Below are 19,219 nucleotides of genomic sequence, written 5' to 3' on the forward strand. Positions count from 1 at the left end.
GATTAATGCTGCCAGGAGTCAGGCGGTCCTTTCGTCAGTTTCGATAAAGCTTCCCCGAGCGCGGCCAAGACGTACGCACTCGAGATGAAAGGAAGACAGGCGGACTGCCCGACCCGCCCGTCTTGTTTACCAACACGCCGGAGAGAAAAGCAGAGAACTAGTGATGAGGCAAGAGATCACCTTGCCACGCACAGCAGAGAAAGGGGGAAAATTCTGCACGCAGAACACTTGGAGGCCTACTGCCGCAAAAGGTTCGTTTTCTCGCTGTTTCTCGCTTAGGCGGAGTTGTCAGTCGTCTTTTCTTTTTTTTAGGTCCTCTTATTCTATCCACCACATGCGTTTGCTGGGTATTGTTGTACGCAGTTTTACTCTTTTGTTTGTATTATCTTTCAGCAAATAACTTTTGTTAACGTACTTGCAGCGTTTATTACATTACAGGGACTGAGTCAGAATTTATCTGCGAGCACTTTACGTGCCTATGGCATAAGTGCTGAGGGCGAAGCGCACCGAAGGCAACTGCGGTTGACTCTGGACAGATCGTTGATGGAGAGCGTCCCACACGCACTCTAAGAAAAAGAAAAAAAAGAAGAGTATGTGCCACTCTTTTCAGTGAGCCCTGATTTTCCACGTATATGACTCTCTTTAAAGGGACACGTTGACTTTCTTTTGGGCCCCACGACTCTCCGAAGAGGGTATAATTATCTACAAAGAGAATTTGCATGTTTCTTTAAAGAGAGTTATATGCGTGGCATGTCAGGAATCACAAATAACTTTGGGGAAATTTGGGAGATCCCACTTGTTGTGGGAATCGGTTTCATGCGAAGAAGTCAGGGAGGACTTCTATGCTGTATTTTATGGCTTTGAGCCAACCGTCACGAGGTGTATCGACCTGTTTTTGTAAGTGCAGTAGCTGTATGCGCATCGTGGGCTTACCAGGCACGTCGGCAACACTGGCGTTGAAAGGGTAACTTATGGGGCGACGTAACGTCACCCTTCACGTTAGAGTACATGCGTCAGTATTATCGATATTAAATGAACTTTATGGTGCAATCGTGTGAATAGCATACGTCACTTTCGTTAATGTATTCCTCCGGCGTCGAGGAATGCTTCAATATAGCTGGCTGAATCATAGGAATACAAATGTCACGTTCATTAGACTGCTATAAAAGCGGAGCCAACACTGGAACCATAGACGTTAATCTGACGCCTGCCTCGCAGGAGTATATATCTAATGTTTATTGCTTTCTTGTAAAATTAGATAGCCAGCAGCACAAACAAAATCGACGTTGCACAGACATTACGCCTGCACAGGCTGTTTTTCCAAACCAGTTTATAGACCTGGCGTGGCTCTGTGGTAGAATGCCTGACTGCCACGCAGAATGCTTGGGTTCGATTCCTGCTGGGATCCTCATTTTCTTTCCATTCGTCGGGTCAACGATGTCGATGTCCGTTTTTCTTAACGCTCTCGCATTTAAATCACCAATGTCTGTTCTCGCCGGTCCTGGGTAGATATAAACCGTCAATCATCTGTGGCGCATACCCGTACACCGCGGCCCGTGGTAAACGGGTATGTGCCACATGTGTCTGCAGGAAAGGGTTTGACGACGTACTCGACAGGATTTTCACGTTATGCATGTGATGACCCGACAGTCATATTCGTCAAATCATGTTGCCCTCCCATGCCAATATTGGTCTACATCAAGTTAAGGAGGCGATCATGAGAGCACCCAGCCGTAGGCGGCTAGATAGATAGATAGATAGATAGATACCTAGATAGAAACGCTCAAAGTGCCAAAGGTTCGCTAAGAAATGCTTCGCATTTAAAAACAGTTCAAGATGTCGTTTTCTTTCTTAGCGCGCTGCCCCACAGGCTGCGTCGAGTTTATGGATGTGATTGGCCTTACTGAAATTATTTAAACCTATATTGTCATCGGCGATCTACAGTGGCGGCTGCTGGCGGAACAGCATCGCTACCGAAGCATTTGCTGCAGCTGCAACCATCAATAAGCTTGTGCGTTTATTGTTGCATCTTACACTACATTGTTGCTTCAAACACCCGTAGTGATAACTTAGCAAATAACGGGCCGCACTGCTCAGCTCAAAGTCGTGGGTTCGATTCCCCGCCACGGCTGCCGAATTTCGATGGGGACGCAACGCAGGAAGACCCGCGCTTTTAGGTCTTAGATTTAGGTGCTCGTTTAAAAACTCAAGTTGATCAAAATACACCCGGAGTACCCCACTATCACTCTTAACCAGGTCCCGGTTAAGGTACTGGATATAGCCCGGAAACCGGACATTTTTCATCTGGTTTCCTGGATATAGCCCGTATTTAACCAGGACCTGATGAAAAGTATACGGCGTGCCTGATAATCATATCATGGTTTTGGCAAATAGAAATACTGAAGTGATATCATTGTTCAAACACACAAAAGCATACGCGCATTTGTCACTGTCATATCTTCAGCTGTGCGTTCTTAATTTGACCACAAAGCTATGACATCTCGTTAATATGTAGTTTCCTAATAAGAATATCATAGTTATTGACGTTCCTGAATGGATATCCGCATTCTGTTATGGTTGAAAGGAAGCTTCCTTGTCATTTCTCCTTTGTGCACCTTCCTACATGGCTAAGGGAAGACTTTAATGTGACACTATGCAATCGTTACAGACGTGTTCTGTTACTTCTTACATTCTATTTCGTTCAATTACATCGTGCATCGTGCATCGTGCACCCTATATGTAGGGAGAGAGAGATTAGGAAGTGAACTAGGGAGAAAGGGACGGCACGAGTCCGGATGATTCCTAAGCACGGTGGCGCTACCTACAATCGGACAATCAGGTCGGTTGCTTTCGAGCATAGGAAGCACGTGAAGTGACGGGAGCAATGGGGAAAGAAATTAAAATAGACGAGTGCTGTTTCTTTAGGCTTCTTAACCAACTAGCCGAAGTTTCTGTCTGACTTCAAGTACAGGATTTTTTTTTTAACAGCGAAGGAGACATGACAAAATGAAGGCAGCTTCGCACTAGGCGTGACAAGCCTCAACGAAGCCTTCTTTGTTTCTCTTCGGTTTTCTTTTAGATGCGAAGTATCTTAAGGCGGAGCTCAATCCGGTGGTGGTGGTGGTGGTGTGCGGCGTGACCACCCTTACTGCGCATGCGCATATCCTCCCCACACACCTCCTCTCCACTCCCCCCTCTCCTCCTCCCTCTCTCCTCCCCCCTCTCCCATCCCCATCCCTCTCCCCTCTCCATCTCCCATACCCCTCCCCCTTCCCCTCTCCCCTCCCCCTTTCCATTCTTCCTCTGAAACGCGGGCTAGACATGCCGAAATTCTCTCCTGCGCAACGCCGCGATGAGCTCGAGCGCATGCGCGTCCCCTCCCCTTCTCTCTCCTCTCCTACGCTGCGCCCCTCTCGCGCGCCTGTCGACCGCGTTCCCCGCTCGCCCTGTGAGAATTAACGGCCAGGCTAGATGGAAGATACGACGCACGTAGCCTACCTCTTCGCGTTCCACGACGCGAGGTCGTAGCAATGCCCAACGAATGCCAACGGAACGCGATCGTGCAAGTGCTCCGGCTTCGCATCGGCTCATGGTCCCCTTTAGCGGTTGATGGTGTATTTTTTTCTCTCCTCCTCTCTTTCTCCTCCTCTCTTTGCTTTTCTTCTCTTTTTTTTCTCTCTTTATTTCTATTTATTTCTTCCTCTCTCTTTGTTTATTCCTTCCTCTTTGTTAGTCTTCCTATTTTTCTTCCTATTTTAAATGCGAAGCATTTCTTAGCGAAGTTCTGCGAGTCTGAGCGTATCTATCTATCTATCTATCTATCTATCTATCTATCTATCTATCTATCTATCTATCTATCTATCTATCTATCTATCTATCTATCTATCTATCTATCTATCTATCTAGCCGCCTACGACTTTGTGCTCTCCTGGCCGTTTCGTTAATCGGATGTATACAAAAATTGGTATGGAATAACATGACCGTATCACGAACATAAATGACAAGTCATAACACAAAAATCATGACATGCATGTCATGAACAGCATGATTTGCATTCCACGGCCTTGGGGCTCTTGCGGCCATTCCGTTAATTTCATAGATACCAAAACTGGTATGACATGACAAGAGTTCATGGCGAACATAATGACAGGTCCTAACGTGCAAATCACGACACGCATGTCATGTGCGGCATGATTTATGTGACATGGTCTCGGGGCGGTCGCAGCCGTTTAAATGAATGGATATATACGAAAACTGGTATGACGAGACATTTCGACATGACGAACATAACTGACACGTGGTAACATAAAAATCATGACACGCGTGTCACGCACGTCATGATTTACATGCCACGCTCATGACGCACTCGTGGCCGTTTCGCTAGGCTGATATACACCAAAATTGGTTTTGCCCGATGTGGCTGTATGAAAAACATGAATAACAGGTGGTAAAGTGAAAACCATGACATGCATGTCATATATATCATGATTTACATGCCACGCTCATGGTGCATTCGCGGCCGTTTCGCTGGCTTGATATACACCAAAATTGGTATTGCGCGATGTGACTGTATGAAGAACATGAATAACAGGTGGTAACATGAAAACCATGACATGCATGTCATATATGTCATGATTTACATGCCATGCTCATGACGCACTCGCGGCCTTTTCACTAGGTTGATATACACCAAAATTGGTATTGTGCGACGCGACTGTATGACGAACGTAAATTAGAGGTGGTAACATGAAAATCATGACACGCGTGTCATGCACGACATAATTTACATGCCACGCTCGCACTCGGGGCCGTTTCGCTAGGTTGTTATACACCAAAATTAGTATTGCGCGATGTGACTGTATCAAGAACATGAATAACAGGTGGTAACATGAAAACCATGACATGCATGTCATGATTTACATGCCACGCTCATGGTGCATTCGCAGACGTTTCGCGGGCTTGATATACAACAAAATTGGTATTGCGCGACGCGACTGTATGAAGAACATGAATAACAGGTGGTAACATGAAGACCATGACATGCATGTCATCTATGTCATGATTTACATGCCACGCTCATGGTGCATTCGCGGCCGTTTCGCGGGCTCGATATACACCAAAATTGGTATTGCACGATGCGACTGTATGAAGAACATGAATAACAGGTGGTAACATGAAGACCATGACATGCATGTCATCTATGTCATGATTTACATGCCACGCTCATGGTGCATTCGCGGCCGTTTCGCGGGCTCGATATACACCAAAATTGGTATTGCACGATGCGACTGTATGACGAACGTAAATTAGAGTTGGTAACATCAAAATCATGGCATGCGTGTCATGCACGTCATGATTTACATGGCACGCTCATGACGCACTCGCGGCCGTTTCGCTAGGTTGATATCAGGGCTGGGCAGTATCGCGATACAAGAGTATCGCGATAGTATTTCAGAGATACTTTTGAGTATCTGTATTTCTGTACCGACATACATTTGAAAAATGTATTTGTATCTCGGTAGTGAAATACATTTACGATGTATCGCCTGTATCGCGATACTATGCAGGAAACGAGTATCTCGTTACATTGTTTTTTTTGTGTCGGAAATGAGTTGAGGCGTGTTTCCAATGGGGGAAGGACGTTTTTTTGTGCCAAGACAAGCAAAGGTGCGCCACCGGTCGCCGACAGATAGGGCGGCGATGGCTTCCCCTCAAGCACAGAATGGTCCATGCGGTAAAGCGCAAAGCTGCAGACGGCAGAATCGCGGGGGCAGTGTTGTCGGCCTCTGCCAACGAAAGTCGCTGTCTCTCAAGGTCAGTGCAGCACGCCTATTTTTTTTCGGTTGGGAAGCCATTACTTCGCGACCTCCCGCGCGGACACCGCCTTGGAAAAGGCTTTGCAATGCTTCGCGTGCGTTCAGTTCTCAAAGCGGCGGCACTTCCAAAAGCAGTTCGCGTAGTCGCGGCGGAAGTGAGTAGTAGATGGCTATCTTTGAAGCGCTTTCAGCCACCTCTCCAATGTCAGGGTGCGTTCCTAATTGATTACATGCGTGAAATGGTCTTTTGTGGTAGCAGGCTGCCCCACCGCCGGAGCCGACTTCGCCTGTTGCGGCTTTCTGAATTGGGTGCTGGTAGCGTCGGTGGTGGTGACAGCTTCATTGAAGCCGACAGGGTCAGACGGCTGTGGATTCCGAAGATGGGGACCGACTTGGGATTCTGAACAGTCAGAACAACCCAAGTGAGGGCGGAAGTGTTTCCGTATCTAGATGACCCGAGAAGACATATCGCCACGGTGCAGGGCAATCCGGCTATGAAGGCGTTATTTATTCACTATAACACCAATTTGTGCTCGCCTTCAGCGGTAGACAGACTTTTTTTCTTTCGTGTGTCTTGTGCTGAGGCTGAACCGACGCTGTTAGAAGACAGCCTATTTGAGAAGCCTACGCAGCAAGCTTCACAGCAAAGCAGATCTTCAAAATAAATGTGTGCGTTATCTCAATTCACTGGCGTTAATTAGTGATTCGAGTGATTTGCTTAAAGTGTGCTATTTTTAGCATAGGTTAGTTCGTTCGCCAAGTATGTCGATTTCGGTGCCCAATCCTTGTTACTGTTGCTGTGAAATAGTGTATTTTTATTGCAATTGATAATTTTAATTATGCAATTATTACTAATTATGTACTTTGCCCGCCCCCCTCCCCTGCAACGTCTTAATGGCGCTGAGGGTACTGTAATAAATAAATAAATGAACTGAACGTTTCGATGCGCTGTAACTTTAATTACAACATTATGATGCACTAATGAGTGTCTTTGCATAGTATGAGCATCCTTGAAATAAAAAAAGTATTCCAGTATCTGTATCGCTGTAAATGTATTCCGGAATACTTTTTTCGTCTTATTGCAAAAGTATCTCCGAAATATCCCGTTACGTTAAAGACAAATGTATCTCAGTATCTGTATTTTAGGCTTCCAGTTCATGTATTTCGATATCTGTATTCCGGAATACTTTTCCGAGTATCTCTGCCCAGCCCTGGTTGATATACACCAAATTGGTATTGCGCGATGTGACTGTATGAAGAACATGAATAACAGGTGGTAACATGAAAACCATGACATGCATGTCATGTATGTCATGATTTACATGCCACGCTCATGGTGCATTCGCGGCCGTTTCGCGGGCTCGATATACACCAAAATTGGTATTGCACGACGCGAGCGTATGACGAACGTAAATTAGAGTTAGTAACATCAAAATCATGGCATGCGTGTCATGTACGACATGATTTACATGGCACGTTCATGGTGCACTCGCGGCCGTTTCGCTAGATTGATATGCACAAAATTGGTATTGCGCGATGTGACTGTATCAAGAACATGAATAACAGATGGTAACATGAAAACCATGACATGCATGTCATGATTTGCATGCCATGCTCATGATCCATTCGCGGACGTTTCACTAGCTTGATATACACCAAAATTGGCATTGCGTGACGCGAATGTATGCCGAACATAAATGACATGTGGTAACATGAAAACCATGACATGCATGTCATGTATGGCATGATTTACACGCCACGCTCATGGTGGACACGCGGCCATTTCGCTCGTTTCATATACACCAAAATTGGTATTGTGCGATGTGACTGTATGACGAACATACATGACAGGTCCTAACATGCGAATTATGTTATGCATGTCATGTACGGTATGATTTACATGACACTGTTATGGTGCGCTTCCGGCCGTTTAGATAGCTGGATATATACCAAAATTGGTATTGCATGACAGGAGTGCGTGATGAACATAAATCACCGGTAATGCAGTGTATATACCAGAATATACGTTTCGTTGGCATGGTATATACCACATTGCGCATGCACGCGTGCATGGCAAACATGCGATATATGGTGAACTAGATGCCATGCCATGAATGATTTCATTCGGCTCAAAAATAAACAAAGCGATGTATGCAGCTCTTTGCTGGCTGCTTGGCATTACATCGATTCCCACAGTGCGAGGGATCTGCCGGTTTTTTTTTTCCCCTTTCTTTTTCTCTATTTCTCGCTTGCTTCATCTTTTTCTTTTTTATACGTGGTTTTGCCTGCGTTATGTCAAGCGACGACATCATAGAACAAGAGCAAGAAGACTTGCCGCGAGAGCGCGCTCAACATGCTACAGATGGCTGTGCTATTCGTGGTTTTGCCTGCATTGCGCTAAGCTGCGATTGCATACCATGACAGCATACGACAGCATACGAAAGGCCGGGACTCTAAAGTGCTTCGCACCCAATATCTATTCGAAGCTGGCCCTTAACTTTTTCAGACACGATGAGCTCGATGTATACCAAGGATATTTGCGATTTAAGTGGAAATAAGTTCTGAGAACGTGAAGGAAGCCCCGGAGACTTTCTGAGCAAAAATCGACAAATTTGAGTGCCACATACTACTGCGCATTCGCGGTTAAATAGACTAAGCGACCGCAGCCCATCCGAGGTACTTTAGTGGCTATGGCGTTTTAGTGCCGAGTATGGGATTCATGGCTTATGCTCCTGTCACAATGGTCGTGTTTCCGTGGCAACGGCACGTAATATGGTCGAGCTGAGCCTTTTATGCATGTTAAAGAAGCGCCGGTAGTGGGAATTAATAAAAAAATCCTCCGTTAACGACCCGCGATAACCCTTATAGCTTAGTTTTTACTTGATTATGTTTAACTGTAACTAATGTAAGTACAGCTACTGTGACCTGTAAGCATGTTAGGCTGAACGCACAAAACAAAACATACATGGCTTAAAAGGTATTTCTGTGGATTCCTTATTTCTTTTTCCACGCCAGTTCATCTTGAAGAAGCGAGAAAAAAACACTTTTATTTTGAGAACGTAGCTTCGAAGAGTCCTCCTTGGTCGAGAATTACTTGTTGGTCTACGTCCTGTGTCCTCGTGACCTCGAGGTCTGATCCTCGAGGTCAGAGCTGGCCAAGACACTCCCAAGGCTCGCTGGTTGGATAAGGGTTAAGTCGCTTTTAGTGAGGATTGTCTGCACTGAGGCGCCACCACTGACGCGCTCGTGAAATACACTAGATTTAACTAAATGGTGCGCAAGTGAGTCAGTCAAGAACTTTTATTCATAGGTCCTGAGGAGTTTAGGCCGCCGGGGGATCCAGGGGGGACACCCTAGCAGCCGCTACCATAGGCGACGCCCGAGTCGGGGCGGGAACGTGATGGCGTTCCGCCAGTTCTTGGGCCCTCTAGACTGCCTTGAGTTGTTGGTGGAGCGCGGAGCTCCTGAGTGCCTCTTCCCAGTCGGACTCACTAGTGATATGTCCCTGAGGTAACGCGGGACATTGCCATAGCATATGCGAGAGTGAACAATAGAGTTCTCTGCAATCTGGGCATTGGGGAGTGATGTCTGCGTTGTAATGGCTCAGTCGGCCCCGTGATCGGTACGATCTCGTTTGTAGCATGCGAAAGGCTACCGCTTGCGCACGTTCGAGCTTTGTGTGTGGTAATGGGTATTGGCTTCTATTGTTGCGGTAGTGAGAGGTGATTTCGTGGAAGGTTAGTAAGGGGTCGTTAAACTGTATGTATGGGCCCAGCTCTTCGGTGGCTGATTGATCGTCGCGGCGGGTGAGCTCTCGCGCTCGGTCATGAGCCGTTTCATTGAGGTTGGGTTGTTGGGAGTGGACGTCTTTTCCCTGTGGGCAGGGAACCAAGAGAGGTAGTGCGAGCCCGTGTGCTTTCATGTTTGTAAAATGTGGGCTGCTTCACGCGCGATGTTGCCGGTTTCGTAAGCCCGAAGGGCGGCGCGGGAGTCTGTGAAGACGCTGGTGTGCGAGGGGTCGGTCATCGCTAAAGCTACGGCGACCTGCTCGGCTATGGCGCTCGTTGCTAGCCTAACCGAGGCGGCTGAGCGTAGGGCCCCATCGCCATCTACTACTGCGAGCGCAAAGGTGGAGGAATTGCCGTATTAGCGAGTTTTAGTATAGCGGATAACAGCAAACGCAAGGATTTAGCGTTAGCGTTAGCGTTGCGTGCTCCGAACTGCGCATGAGCAGAACGCAAACGTAGCCCGAGCTCTTACGTACGAACGCTATTTCTGGAATATAGCGTTCAACGCTAACGCACGCAAGAGATCCCGTACGTAGGGCAAGATGGCGGTGCCTGTTGAAGCGAGAGCCGTCCACTTCGAATCTTTGTAGCCGTCGTCCTGCTTTACTAAACTTATTCATTCCCTAATAATGTTCGTATTTGATTTAGATTTGAGTAATGAGGCTTCGCCAACCGTGTACCGCCGATAAAATAGCTCCGTTTTTGAGATACAAAGTGGATTTGCGCTGCAGAAGGCTTAGCAAGATTTGCTTGCAAGGTTCGCTCATGTTTTCTGTAGCAGCGCAGAGATGGCGACGCTGTCTTTAGTCGCCTCTGGTCGCCTCTTTCCAAGATACGGCCACAAGTCAACCAGATACATGTCAGGCGTCTTTTCCCTTCATGCCTTTCGCGGCAGTGCATGAATGTAACGCGTGATGCGTCCCAGCTTAAAAAGGCGTAATAGGGGTCTTGAAGAATTCTCGAACGCGGCATGTCGACAGAAACCAATGTGTCAGAACTCAACACTTCTGCAAACGCGACATGGAGACGCAACAGTGGTGACTTTGGATCAGCTCAACTTGGTGGCGCTTTTGTGGATTCTACAGTGCATTTAGTGTTTTTATGTCTAGATGGCGCCGTATGTGCTTGCGTTAGCGTTAGCGGGAATGCCTTCCGCTGTACTAAAAGACCACCAGTTGACACGCAGCGCGTTCCGTTTTAGCGTTAGCGTTGAGACGCACGCTAACGCTAACGTAAGCGTTTCCCGCTATACTAAAACTCGCTATTGCGCCGCATCGACGAATTCGATAGAGCCACGATTTGCGGCGGTACGGTCGAGGATAGCGCGAGCGCGGGCCAGGCGTCTGCCTTTATTGTGGTGGGGGTGGACGTTTCGCGGGAATGGGGTTACCATGTAGGTATCTCGGACATCTCTCGGGAGGGTTACTGCGCGTTCAAGGTAGTGGTGTGAGGACATGCCGGCTTCGTGTAGTAGTCGACGGCCCGCCTTGGAGGAGGAGAGGCGGACCACTTGGGCTGTGGTTTGGGCCTCGATCACTTCATCGATGTCGTTGTGCATACCTGGTCGGTCGAGACGGGAGGTACTCGTGTTTTGGGGTAGGCCGAGGACTTGTTTAATGCTTTTGCGCATTAATGCGTTGAGTTTAGTCTTTTCCTCCTTTGTGCAGTTGTGGGCAGAGGCGACGTAAATAATGTGGCTCATTAAGAACGCATGGTATATGCGCAGGAGGTTGGCTTCACCGAGGCCTTGCCTGCGACCCGAGACTCGCTGGATGAGTCGGAGCATGTTTTCAGTTTTAGTTGTGATATGTGTTATTGTACGTGCATGGCACCCGGTGGCCTCGACTAGGAGGCCGTGAATGCGCATGGAGTCAACGCTGGGTATTCGTTGCCCGTCTTTGGCTTTTAGTGCTATGGGAGGCTCGTGTAAAGAGGTTAGATTACGAACGCCTTGGTGAGATTGACGGTACAGTAGCAATTTGGATTTCGTGGGTGACAGTCGCAGTCCGGTGTTTTGTAGGTAGGCTTCTGTGATATCGAGAGCGGCTTGGAGGGCTTGATCTACTTCCGCCAGCGAACCTCCCGGGCACCAGATGGTGATGTCGTCCGCGTAAAGAACATGATTTATGTTGGGAATGTCGCGGAGTATGTCGGACAGTCCCTTCATTACTATGTTGAAAAGGAGGGGAGAAATGACTGCCCCTTGTGGGGTTCCGTTGGGACCTAATGTGTTGGATGTGAGTTGCGATACTCGTAGTTGGGCTTTTCTGTCTTGCACAAGACCAAACTTTTCTTTCTCCACGAAAGTTCTCAGGTTCAAGTAAATAGAAGGCAAGAAAGCTGAGTGTTGTCAAAGAGCACCCTTTGATATATTTTTTGATGCCCGTGCAAGAATACAAAGCTCCGTACTAGTATGCCCTTCCCGAAAACGAAAACAGAGCTTCCTGTCACCTGTGGACTCCAGAGGCGACAGTCGCGGTGTCAGTATGCACGGCGCCTATTTATGTCGTAGTGCATAAAATCACTTTGCAATACTCTACATAATATTCATTGTAGACCTTTTATGACGTCTAAGAGGAAAACAGTCGGTTTGAAACAGTCAAAGTAACCGTGTAGGAGCGACTTAAATATGGTTATGAGGGAGTGACGCGTTACTAACTGAAGTCGGTAGAACGTTTTGCATTCAGGGCGTAATGTTTACTTACAATCATCATATAAATATTACCTACAGTGAATTCAGCCGGCACGCCGATATTCTTTAGCGGAAACTCTACGCGGGTCGTCACCGTAATCATCGACAAGAGAGCTCCGGGCTACAGGCCTCATCCTCAAGGCAGCAGCAAAGCATGTCAGCCTCCAGAAGTCACTATTGCTTGGCAAACTATTCGTGATGGAAAAAGTCATCAACAGTCTTTCACCATGCAGCGCACGCTGGCCTGCGTCACGTTTAACCTGTGCCACGTTAATTCTTTATTGTGACCATAAACAGTGTTACGCCAAAGTAACGGTGCGCATTAGACACTGCGTTATTCTTCCATGGATAGCATGTGTAGAATTAATTCCAGCAGCAAATACATGAGCCCTAGAGGACGAGCCGGAGCGGGCGAGGCGCAACAGGTGAGCTGGCCGGCCGAGTAGCTTTCGGGGCCGCGACGTCTGATTGGTTAACTTTCTCCCAGAACTCTTTCCTTTCAGGCCGGCGGTGAACAGCAACAAGTCGGCCCAAATGCTACGGGACCGTCCTGAGGGCTCTGCCTGCTGCGATATCTTGACCGCGAAGGTCACAGCCACGTCTCGCGTCGTGAAAATTTAGTTCGCTGGCAAGTCCTAAAGAGCCGCGCCGCTGTTTCTTTGGTTTCCCGCTACAGCTGTAGTCTTACTAAGCTGCGTTGTGGGAACGCTGCGCTAGCCAGCCTAGAAAAATATAAGTCGCCACTCTAGGCAGCGTATCACCCCGCCACGGTGGGCTAGTGGTTATGGCGCTCGACTGCTGACACGAAGGTCGCGGGATCGAATCCGGGCCGCGGCGGCTGCATTTTCGATGGAGGCGAAAATGTTTGAGGTCCGTGTACTTAGATTTAGGTGCACGTTAAAGAACCCCAGGTGGTCGAAATTTCCGGAGCCCTCCACTACGGCGTCCCTCATAATCATATCGTGGTTTTGGGACGTTAAACCCCAGATATTATTATTATTATTATCAAGGCAGCGCAAGACAGGCGACTTACGCCTAACCTAGCTTAGGTTAGGCTTAGGAGGCTGCAACGTACGCGCAAATTTAACTGCAGCTTAGGTTAGCAGGGACCATATGTAGGATTATTATGGGCTTCAATTATTTCACGCACCGCTGGCACATGCACTGACCATGCGCATATTCGTGCGCTAATTTTGGCTTGGTATACGCCGCCGCAACTCGTACAATGCAAAGGGTTTTCATGATGCGGCCGGCGTATAGCGGTGGCGTGCTATCCCTCGGCCTTGGAAGGCAAAGTGAAAGAAATTACGCGCGCACACACAAACGCATGCACGGTGTGCATGGCAACGGTTGATTGTGGGCGCCTAAAGTGCAGTTTACGCTGCTCGCGCGCGGCGGCAGCAGCGTTATGTCATTTGGACGAGAAAAACACTTCCCGAAAGTAGTGCCTTAATTAATTACCGCCTTCATCCCTACCACCCATCCCCCTTCTTTTTGGTTTCCGTTACTTGAGCAATATTTTTTAATGGGCCCGCTTTTCCATGCGGCAGCACGCTGCAGTGGCTTAGTCGTAAAACTAGAAAACTGAATATCACTCCGCTTCCCTTGTTTTCCGCTTCTGGGCGGTGCTTCCCTAAATCCCGTACTTCGCATTTCCTCCCCTTCTTTCGTATCTCTGTGGCCCGCTCACAAAGGCGTGAGCCTCGTGCGCCTTGCGCCAACTTTCGCACCGCTATGCACCGGACGAGCCAGAGGCCCGGGAAAGAAAGTGCTGAAAACAAAACGTTCGAAAAGGAAACAAAAACAAGTAAACCGTATTTCAGAGTTCTTCCTGCGGAGAAAAAAGTAGAATTCCCGGCGCCAAAATTTCGGTTGAACAGTGCAGCATTTGTACTTCCCTTCACACAACATGATCTCTCCGCGTTTACATGTCTTAGTTCCTTCATTTACTCGTATTATTATTTTTCTTTTTCATCCGCTTCCGTTGTCAGCGTTAACGAGCTCCCTCAGGGTTTCCCAATGCGGCTCGACTTACCGCCACCTGCAGTGAGGAAGCGGCGACGCGAAAAACGACAGCAATGTGAAAAGTAAGTCCGAACTAAAAGATACCTTGCCCCGTTCGTAATCCTTAATGTTTATTTTCATTCCGTGCTCCTTTCCATTTCGTATTCGTTCGTCTCTTGCTCATACTGGTACAGTTCTTCATCTCGAATATTGGTGCCTGAAACTTTGCGCATCCTCTTTCCTTTTTTGTCTTTTGCGTCCTTCCGATTATCACGTGTCGTCATCATTAAGGCGAAAGCCTTACGTGCCTCAACAAACGCGAAAATTGACCGTCGGTGGCGCCAACACGAGTGATACAAAAAAAAAAAAAAAATTGGCAGATCCTACGTACCGTGGGAACCAGTGATATGCGAAGCATGCATAAGGAAGTTTTCTATGTCGCTCTTTTAATATCAGCATCACCACATCAGCCACTTATCATAATGTATTTAGCCACTTAGCATCAGGCGGACGGGTGTAGTAATCAGTAAATATATTTACAAATTTTATACGCACTGACTTATCTAGAGACGACGCAAGGGTGTAGAAGTGGTTTTAATAGTTGCGTAACGACGCCACGACTAGCGTGGGCACTACCAGCTACAGCAGTGGTAGGCTGAAATGTTGTTCTTGTGTTCGTCCGTGATGGTGGTTAAAGCACACACGCGTCACGAATACGCATCCGTGTGTGGAGCGCATTGTTCACACTTCGTTAACCTGGGCACCATTAATATGATCAATTAGCACCACCAGCAGAACAAGAGTTGTTATCAGATGCGTCCGTTATATAGCAGCGACGAGCGGCCTATGTACACATGAAGTATGATGTACACTCACAAAATAGATCGAGTGAAAAGGGCGTCTTTTTGTCCCACAGCAATAATCATCTGGCTTGCCCGAATTTCCTTTCTTGAAAACTCGACGCTGGCCACTTTCCTACCAAGAATGCTATGTCACGCTGATAGCGCACATGCCGTTCTCGACCAGAAAGTTCCGGACGCGCGGCGATAATGCAAGGAAAGGAAGGCAAAATAAATGACGAATATTGTTACGGGACAAAAAGACGCCCTTTTTACTCGATCTATTCTTGAGTGTATGAGCTCTTGAAAATTGTGGATGCCTCTTATGAAGAAATGATGAATGACACCTCCGTTCCTCGTCGTGGGCACGCGGTCTCGGCAGGCCCTGTCCACATCGAAACTGTCTTTCATATAGTGTGTGAACCAGGTGTTGGGTTTTGACGCATCCACATTCTAGTCACCGGCGATGATGAGCCGCACGCTCCTCTCGGTAGAGTTGTTGTTGCCAGTAGTCACCGCGGTTGTGGCGTAATTTCGAAGACACGTTGATAAGAAGCTTCTCACGGAGTCCTTTTGCGCTCCGGAGCTCAGGTAAATGGCGGCGAGCGCAATGTCGCTGTCGTTGTAATTTATGTGCGCAACAAACACGCCGCCGATTCGACTGGTTGCGTCTGTGTCTTCGTGGTCTCGAGGTTGGCGCAGTGTTAAGAGCGGCGAGCGTGAGGTGTTGTCTGTTATTGTGACGCTGCACGAGGGCCATCGTCTGGTGTGAATATCATGCTTGCTTCAATATAGCTTGCTGAATCATAGGAATACAAATGTAATGTTTATTAGAATGCTATAAAAGCGGAGCGAACACTGGAACCACAGACGTTAATCTGCTATGACGCCTGTATCGTAGGAGTACATATGTAGTGCTTATTGCTGTCTTGTAAAATTAAATAGCCAGCACCACAATTGATGTTGCACCTCATTACGTCTGCATAGGCTGTTTTTCGAAACCAGTTTATAGACCTGGCGTGGCATTGTGGTAGAATACCTGAATGCCACGCAGAATGCTTGGGTTCGATTACTGCTAGATCCTAATTTTTATTCTTTGCATTCGCCGGGTCAACGCTGCCGATGTCGACTTTTCCTAACGCTCTCGCATTTAAATTACCAATGGCTGTTCTCGCCGTCCCTGGGTAGATAACTGTCAATCACCTGTGGCGCATACCCGTACACCGCGGCCCATGGTAAACGGGTATGTGCCACACGTATCTGGAGGAAAGGGTTTGACGACATATGCGACAGGATTTTCGCCTTATTCGTGTCATGACCCGACAGTCATATTCGTCAAATCCTCTTACCCTCCCATGCCAATTTAGGCCTACACCAAGTAAAGGAGGCGATCATGAGAGCACCTACACGTAGGGGGCTAGATAGAAAGATAGATGGATAGATAGGTAGATAGAAACGCTCAAAATGCCAAAGTTTCGCTAAGAAATGCTTCGCATTTAAGATCATACTTACGTGACGACGTCGATACATGACGTCAGTGACGTCACAGGCCACCACAATTTCTGACGTACTTATGACGTCACATAATGACGTAATTACATCGCATCGTCGCTCGGTCAAAGGTGGGCCGATCCCGGAGGCACTGCAAAACCACGTGACGTGTAGGCAGCTTTCTGGGAGGGGGAATCAATACAATGAATTGAGAAGACAAAAAAGATGGCTTTCGCCTTCTTGTTGCCTCAAGCCAATGACTGCTTTTTCACATTTCTGCTGTTTTTCTGTCATTGTTAACTAAAAGCAATGCAGGCCGGATTTCCACTTCTCTAATAGCGGCTACAGTATACGCTTGGAACAGTCGGCTTCCTTGGAATATTACTCAGGTGCTGACCCACCCGGGACGTGCGAAGACAGTGCGGAAGTAATGACGTCAGTAATGAGTGTCTTCTTCAGCATAAGCCTAGTATTCGTTGGGAGGCTGCTGGCTGTTTCCATTCAAGTTGTCTGTATACCTTTGAACATACCGTCTGTTTATCGGTGTATTTCACGCATTCATCACAATGACGTTGCTCGCTACGTTTTCATTTTATCGCGCCCTATTTACCTAACAAAAAAATGTAGATTGAATGGCGCACATATTTCAATATCGCTTCCCGCCATTTCGTGTAACGGTATTTAAAAACTACAAATAATTTTGTACCTAAGTAGCACTGAGAGTAAGTTCTATATTCATTTCCCCTGCATATTTACATGTTTACCAAAAAGCTCTTCAAGTTCCCGTCTAGCCATGTGACGTAAGTGCTGATAAGTTTGTTGCTATTTTCTTATTGATATGATGCCAGGAGGCGTTGGCGCATAAGTAAGGCGCGGGCTCTACCTGAGCTCTTGAAGGAACCAAACGTACAACCTCCTCACAGTACTAGTCACAGTGGCAACTTTTCACAGCGTTCGTAATTTGTCCGCCACATCACAAAAAATCTACAGGAGTGAATCCCCGCCCTTCCCCTCTCCCACGCAGGCACACACTTTTAGCCCATTAAAACTTTCCATTCCGCAGTCTGCTTACAGCCAATCCGTCACTGCTTCTTTTAAACAGCTTCGCACTTCGAGACGCCCCGGTTTCTCTTCTTCCCGCACTTTCTTCTCCGAGTTTAAAACGTTTTTCTTCTTTCTTTGGTTTAGCTTAACCAGGTGTTAAGGTTGCAGCAGGAAATCGCACCAAGTCCCGCATACTCACCTTGGCACGTGCCGAGTTTAAGAACCAATTTTCCGCTGTCTCGTATTGCAGTTTGAATCTCGACGCGTTTCGTCAATTAGCGGCTGCGCGGGCGGTGGCGAAATCCTCTTCTTCGCACGCAACTATACCCGCCGCTCGCTACACTACACGCGAGCCCCTAATTATCGAGATGCCCGCATAATCCTTTATGGCGCATGAAAAAAAAAACCGTCATTTTTCTCACGGCTGAACAAATTGCGGGGAAGTAGGTCGTTCGTTAGCAGGTAGCGAAACTCGTGCGAAGGTTTTTCTTGCGCACGTGTAGACGTGTATAATAAAGGAGTCGTAATTTCGAGCTTGGGAAAAAACCCCGCCTTGAATTAGGGCACTTTCTTTTAAAATTATTGCACAATGCGCACATTGCTCCTTCCTCCTTTCACGTGCTACATAGCTTTGCATTTTAATGCGTTCTACCACGCAGTACTGTTGTGCCAGTTTGCACAAACGGTACTCTTGACCTGAGTGGGTAGCTACATGGTTAATAAGATCGCACTTATGATTCGAGTACAAGTGAGCACTTCGTGCAAATATGTTCCACTTACCTAAATCGAACGCCGTTCTTTGTGTTCGCAACACACAGCGTGCCCCAGCTAGCTCTAGCCAGAATTTAAAAAAGATGCTGACGCACTTGATGGCGACGCGACCAAATGCGTGTCGCTGACTATTGCATACAGTAAGTCGCACAATTTTTTTGTGTCCCGCTCGATTACTTAGGTAGGCAATATTAATAAACTAACTACCAAAGCAACGAAGCTGGACGAAAAATTCTAATCAGAAATTTGTGCATTCTATTGCAAAACACCCAATGAGAGAGTTTCCAACTTTCTGTTTATTAAATATTAGTGTTTTTTTTTTCGATTCGAGCAGATGCCCGCGAAATACAAAAAACAAATACCACGTGACTTAAGAATGCCTACTCAATACTATTGTGAACAGCGGACACTGCCAACCGCCATACTTGCGGCGTAATAGAATAATGAAACACAGCATTTTTTCGCGTTCACAATACGGTGACGAAAGGCCTTCTGCAAAATACGGTGACGAAAGGACCATCTGCAAAATAGATGATCTCGGGACCACAGGCTTGTGGGTCTATAATGTGCAATGCTTCAAGCACAACTGCTTTCCTTGATTCGCACGAGCTTGCATGACAGCAAAGGTGTGGGAGCAGGCTAGTTAGTATTCCATAATGTTAAAACTACAGCGCAAAAAAGTACACAGCAGATTGTACGACAGGTTGTCACGAACTGGGCGCGTTTCGGGTCATGCGTCTGCTGAAAGCAGGAAATGCTCTCATGCTCTTCATC

The sequence above is a fragment of the Rhipicephalus sanguineus genome, chromosome 2, assembly GCF_013339695.2.
Source record: "Rhipicephalus sanguineus isolate Rsan-2018 chromosome 2, BIME_Rsan_1.4, whole genome shotgun sequence".
NCBI lineage: Eukaryota > Metazoa > Arthropoda > Arachnida > Ixodida > Ixodidae > Rhipicephalus > Rhipicephalus sanguineus.